The sequence below is a fragment of the Petaurus breviceps genome, unplaced genomic scaffold (assembly GCF_028583685.1).
Source record: "Petaurus breviceps papuanus isolate PSGF00001 unplaced genomic scaffold, PetGlider_PUasm1.0 90879, whole genome shotgun sequence".
Classification (NCBI taxonomy): Eukaryota; Metazoa; Chordata; class Mammalia; order Diprotodontia; family Petauridae; genus Petaurus; species Petaurus breviceps.
In genome coordinates this window covers 7,300,965-7,307,658 of record NW_027187368.1, presented here as the reverse complement: position 1 = coordinate 7,307,658, position 6,694 = coordinate 7,300,965, and positions in this window count along the sequence as shown.

Below are 6,694 nucleotides of genomic sequence, written 5' to 3'. Positions count from 1 at the left end.
TGACACATAATTAGAATTTTATAGATATATTCCAGGTTTAGAGAAGGAAAGCCTATAGAAGGGATGTGATACCTGGGAGAAGGAAAGGACATGACTAGAGCAGAGGTGGATCATGGCAAAACAGCTAGCACCTCTAAAATATAGGGTTTTTAGATAAGCTCATCATGGATTTTGATACTCACTGAGGCTACTCTTCTGATGAATGCACAATACAAAGAACCAAATGCTCATATTTGACTTATGTTCATGCCACTCCCCATACCATGATGGCAGAAGCTTTCTCAATCTTCTCTACTTATCCAGCTCCTACAAATCCTTCAAGTTCTAGCTGTTAAGCCTTCCCTGGGTACTCTAGGACACAATGTCCACTTCCTTGTCCTAACTCCCCAAGAGGCTTCATATCTTAACTACATAACGGAATCCTTCTTTTGAATTTATAATACAGATTTCTTTATGTGCTAGTTCTCTTCCTTCCAAAAAGATGATCTTGAGAACAGGGATTGTATATTCCATGTTATTGTCTTGTGTCTCTCATCGTACCTTGTGCCTTGATACAAAGTATCCTCTCAACAAGGATTTATCTAGCTAGTTCAATCATTTCTGTTTACAGATGAGGAACCTGAAGCCCCGAAAAGTGATTTATTGAATTATACAGAAGGAATGCAGTGAGGAAGATTTAAACCCAGATCTTCTGCCTCCAAGTACATCACTCCATTATACCCCATTCATGCCTTTCTCAAATCTAATGAGAGTTAATTATGTATTCATTTGCTTATTAATTACAACTTTATTTCCAAGGGTTTTAGAGTTAAATAAAATTGTATAATTCCTGCTAAGGAGCTCTTTTCAATGGTCATTTATTTAAAAAAATAAGAAAAGTAAGAGAGAAGAAGGATAGAAAGTAGTGAATCCAAGTATTCAAAGGAGAGAACATGGTCAGAGAGAAGCAGCAGTGTCCTGGGGTACTTAGTGCAACTCTTCCTCTAACTCATTCAGGAGGCAAACATAGGCAAATCACTTCTCTCTGAGTCTCTGATTCTTCATCTACCAAATAAAATTTTTCAACTCAAAGGCACATTTAAAGTATAACATGCTGGGAGCTTATGATGATCCCCATTGTGTTAATGGGGCAGCCTATCCATCTTAGAGACCTTATTCTTGCCATATTCCAATCAGGGGCAACAATGTATACCTTCTTCTTTTCTCCAACAGTCTTAAACTGGGGAGTAGTGGTTCATCAGGGTCCCATTTGCATACTAGGTCTAGGGAAGTGATATTTTAGATTATAAAATTAGTTGGCATGGTTTGATGCTCTGGGACCCATCTGTATGAAAAGATCATTAATGTTAATATAACGACTCTAGAGGGAAGATTTGGAGCCCTGATTTTCAGGGAAAATGACTTGAACTCAGGGTTGGTTTTACTTGATAGAAACAATGAGAAATTACTTGCCTGAGTTAAATTGAGACATGATTATCTATAACTTAGGCATGATTTTCTGCTGCCTTCTCCCTTCTCTTATAGAGGAGTAAGGAAGTAGTCAGATCATGATACACAGTGGTGTAAGAACCTAAAAAAAAAAAAACTGAATACTTATTGGCCTCTGAGGGTATGTCTACGTTTAGGATTAACATTCCTCCAAAACCTGAGAATTTTTTCCCTGAGATCACTAGGGTAGAAAGATAATTTCATCTCCTGCAAACTGCAGTAGCAGCAGCAGCAGCAGCAGCAGCAGCAGAAGAAGAAGAAGAAGAAGAAGAAGAAGAAGAAGAAGAAGAAGAAGAAGAAGAAGAAGAAGAAGAAGAAGAAGAAGAAGAAGAAGAAGAAGAAGGAATCCAAAATTTCACACTGAATCAGTTCTGTGAAATATCAGTCTTAGTCACCTAGAATATGTAGTGGAAATAAGGCTGCTCAGATACTTTCATAACCATGGAAAAGTAATTTAATTTTGGAGTCACAGTTTTTTTTATCTGTAAAATAGGTATAATTATATCTTATAGGATTAAAGTAAGGAAAACATCTAATCAACTTTCATAATAAACTTTGTAAACATGAATGTGAGTTACTATTACCATTGTTGGTTTATTATTATTTTTTCATTGACAGTATTTTATTTTTCCAATTACATGTAAATATAGTTTTCAACATCCATTTTTGTAAAATTCTGAGTTCCACATTTTTCTCCCTCCCTCCCTTCCCTCCTCTTCCCCATGATAGCAAGCAATCTGATACAGGTTATACATGTAAAATCATGTTAAATATATTTCCACATTAGTAATGTTGTGAAGGAAGAAACAGAACAAAAGGGAAAAACCATGAGAAAGAAAAACAACAACAAAAGTGAGACTGGTATCCTTCACTTTGCATTCAGACTCCATAGTTCTTTCTCTGAACGTGGTTACCATTTTCCATCATGAGTGTTTTGGAATTGTCATGGATCATTGTATTGCTGAGAAGAGCTAAGCCTATAGTTAATCATCACATCGTGATACTGTTGCTGTGTACAATGTTCTCCTGGTTCTGCTAACTTCACTGAGCATCAATTCATGTAAATCTTTCCAGGTTTTTTTTTCTGAAATCTGCTTGCTCATCATTTCTTATAGCATTATACTCATATATATATATATATATATATACTATTATATATAATATAATAATATATATAACTCATAATATACTATTATACTCATATGCCGCAACTTGTTCAACCATTCCCCAATTTATGAGCATCCCCTTATTTCCCAATTCTTTGCCACTACAAAAAGCTGCTATAAATGTTTTTGTACATGTGGGTCATTTTCCCTTTGGTATGATCTCTTTGGGATATAGATCTAGTAGTGATATATTGCTAGATCAAAGGATCTTAAGAGTGACATTGTCCTTTGGGGATAGTTCCAAGTCACTCTCCAGAATGGTTGGATCATTACACAGTTCTACCAACAATACATTAGAGTTCCAATTTTCCCACATCTTCTCTAATATTTATCATTTTCCTTCTTTGTCCCATTAGCCAGTCTGATATGTGTGAGGTAGTACCTCGAAGTTGTTTTAATTTGTATTTCTCTAATAATAGTGATTTAGAACATTTTTATATGACTACAGACAACTTTAATTTCTTCATTTGAAAACTGTCTGTTCATTATTTTGACCACTTACCAACTGGGGAGTGGCATGTATTCTTATAAATTTGACTTAGTTTTCTCTATATATGAGAAATGAGGCCTTTATCAGAAACACTAATTAAAAACTGTTTCCCAGCTTTCTGCTTTCCTTCTAACCTTGGTTCCACTAGTTTTATGCATGCAAATTTTTTTTTTATGCAATCAAAATTATTGATTTTGTTTCATAATGTTCTCTATCTCTTGTTTGGTCATAAATTCTTCCCTTCTCCATAGATCTGACAGGAAAACTACTCTTTGCTTTCCTAATTTGCTTATGAAATTATCCCCTCTGTCTAAATCATAGGCTCATTTTGACCTAATCTTGGTATGTGGTGTGAGATGTTGGTCTTGGCCTAGTTTCTGCCTTAATATTTTCCAGTTTTACCTGCAGTTTTGTCAAATAGTGAATTTTTATCTCAGAAGGTGGAGGTTTTGGGTTTATCAAACAGTAGATTACTATAGTCATTTATTACTGCATCATGTGTACCTAATCTTTTGCAATGATCCACCACTCTATTTCTTAGCCAGTAACAAATAATTTTGCTGATTGTTACTTTATAATATAGTTTTACATATTGTATAGCTAGACCATTTTCCTTTGCATTTTTCATTAATCTCTTTGATATTCTTGAACTTTTGTTCTTGCAGATGAATTATCAATTTTTTGCTCTATGAAATATTTTTGGTAGTTTGATTGGTATGTAAGTGAATAACTAAATTAACTTAGGTAGAATTGTCATTTTTGTTCTATTAGCTCTACCTACACATGAGCAAATGATATTTTCCCCCAGTTATTTAGGTCTGAACTTATCTGTGTGAAAAGTGTTTCACAATTGTATTCACAGAATTCCTGGGCAGACTACCCAAAATTTTATTATGTCCACAGATTTTTTAAAAATAAAATTTATGTTTATTTTTAGTTTATAACATTCATTTCCACAAGATTTTGAGTTACAATTTTTCTCCCCATCTTATCCCTACCCACCACACCAAAACAGTGATCCCACTGAATTTCCCTTTCCCCAATTTTCTCTCTCCTATATCTTCCCCCATTCCCCCTCCAACTTTCCAGTAGGACAAGATGGATCTCCATAGCCCAGTGCCTATATATCTTATTTCCCAGTGCATGTAAAAAATATATTTTTTAGACATTTGATTTTAAAACTTTGAATCTCAGATTCTTTCCCTTCTTCCCTCGTCACCCATCCTTACTGGGAAGATAAGCAATTTAATATAGATTGTATGTGTAGTTATGCAAAACATTTCCATAGTGGGTATATTGTGAAAGGCTGACTATATTTCTCTCCATCCTAACCCACCTCCACTTGTTCAATTGTCTACTCTGACACTGTCCCTTTTCAAAAGTGTGTGCTTATAACTACCTTACCCCCAAACTGCTCTCCCTTCTATCATCTCTCCTCTTATCCCCTTCCCCCTCTACTTTCCTGTAGGGTAAGATGCCCAATTTAGTGTGTATATTATTCCCTTCTTAAGCCAAATTCAATGAGAATAATGTTGACCCATTTCCTTTTGCCTTCCTGTTCTTCCACTCCACTGTATCAATTTTCTCTTGCCTCTTTTATGAGACAATTTACCCTATTCTGTCTCTCCTTATCTCCTCTCATTATATTTCTCTCTCACCTCTTAATTTTATTTTTTAAATACCATCCCTTCCTATTCAACTGATCCTGTGCCCTCTGTCTATGTATACCTTTACACAAACACACACACATATATATATACACACTCACATATGTGTTCATATGCACATATACGCTCCTATATATACATATATGTATACATATATACATTTATATTCCCTTCAACTATACTCATACTGAGAAAAGTTTCATGTTATATTATCATTTTTCCATGTAAGAATTTAAATAGTTCAACTTTGATAAGTTCCTTATGATTTCTTTTCCCTGTTTACCTTCTCATGCTTCTCTTGTTTCTTGTATTTGAATGTCAAATTTTGTATTCAATTCTGGTTTTTTCATCAGGAATGCTTGAAAGTCCTCAACTTCATTGAATTACCATATTTTCTCCTGAAATATTATACTCAGTTTTGTTGGGTAGATGATTTTATCTCCCTTGTCTTCCCCTCCACAGTAAAAGCTTTTTCTTCCCTCTTTTATGTGAGATAATTTACCCCATTCTATCTCTCCCTTTCTCCTTCCCCTAGTACATTCCTCCCTGTAATAGTAATGGAATTTAAAGATTCCCCTGTATTGGCTTGGTTTTTGGATTGATTGTGTTAAAACCCAGAGCTTGTGAATCCCACTTGTGGGATGGACTTGTTGATGTGAAAAGAGAGGGCTGAACTGGGAGGAGCTGGTGAGATAAATTTAGAGAGACACAAGCAAAGAGAGAGGCAGAAGAACTTTTTGGAAGCAGCATCTTGGTGGCAGAGAGAGATGGAGAGGATTGCTGAAGGCCAGATTGAATTGTCCAGTACATTTGAGAGCTGCCACCCAGAGCTGCCAAGGACTGAGGAGACATGGCTGTTATGCTGGTACTTTGTCTGTTTTGATGTTGTTATGCCAGATTTGTTCACTGGTGAAAGACAGTCCTGTTGTTGCAGAGGTTCTGGAACCATGCTGTTGGTTCAGAGCTCCTGAGACTGTTCTGCAGACAGAGAGTGAATTTTGTCCACTGGTGAAGGACAGTGCTGTTGTTGCAGAGGTTCTGGAACCATGCTGTTGGTTCAGAAGCCCTGAAGAAGAATTTTGTTGTTGTATGTTTACAGAGGTCCTGGAAGAGGGTTTTGCTAATGTTTTCAGGGGTCCTAGGACTGTTCTGCAGACAGAGAATTAATTAATGAAGACACTGGCAATATATCTTGTGGCCTTGCTAAGCTTTGTCTCCCCAGGAACAAAGATTGCTGAGAACTTGCCTCAGGTCAAGATGAAGAAAGGACCTCTCTTTGGGTATTAAATGCTGTGCTTAAGCTTGTTATAACTCTGGGGTAGATTCAATTGTGATCCAAGGGTGGGGAACTTTTGACTTTTTTGTGCTCTGTGATTGACCAAATGAATGTACTTTACTTATGATTGGAAACTAATCTCCATTTGAGAAGAGGGGCTTTGTGGTTGACTAAATGAATATATAGCCTAGGGGTTGAGTGGTACTTAGAAGAGGATCTTTGGGATTGATTAAATAAATTATAATTTCCAGGGGTGGAGTAGTACTTGGAGGTTATTGAATTATACTTGGTGAATGCTGTATTTTGAATTATGCTATATTTTGATTTTCTCTGTTTTTAATTTTTCACTGAATAAAATGGAGAGTTCCTATGCTGGTATTTTGAACCTTGGGAAGTTGCCTTTGCTTAGCATTATACTCTCTTACCCCTTTATGTTATTTTTAGATATAATCCCTTTATATTCAAATCATTGTACCCTCTGTGTATATCTATCTATCTATCTATCTATCTATCTATCTATCTATCTATCTATCATCTATCTATCTATCTATCTATCTATCATCTATCTATCTATCTATCTATCTATCTATCTATCTATCTATCTATC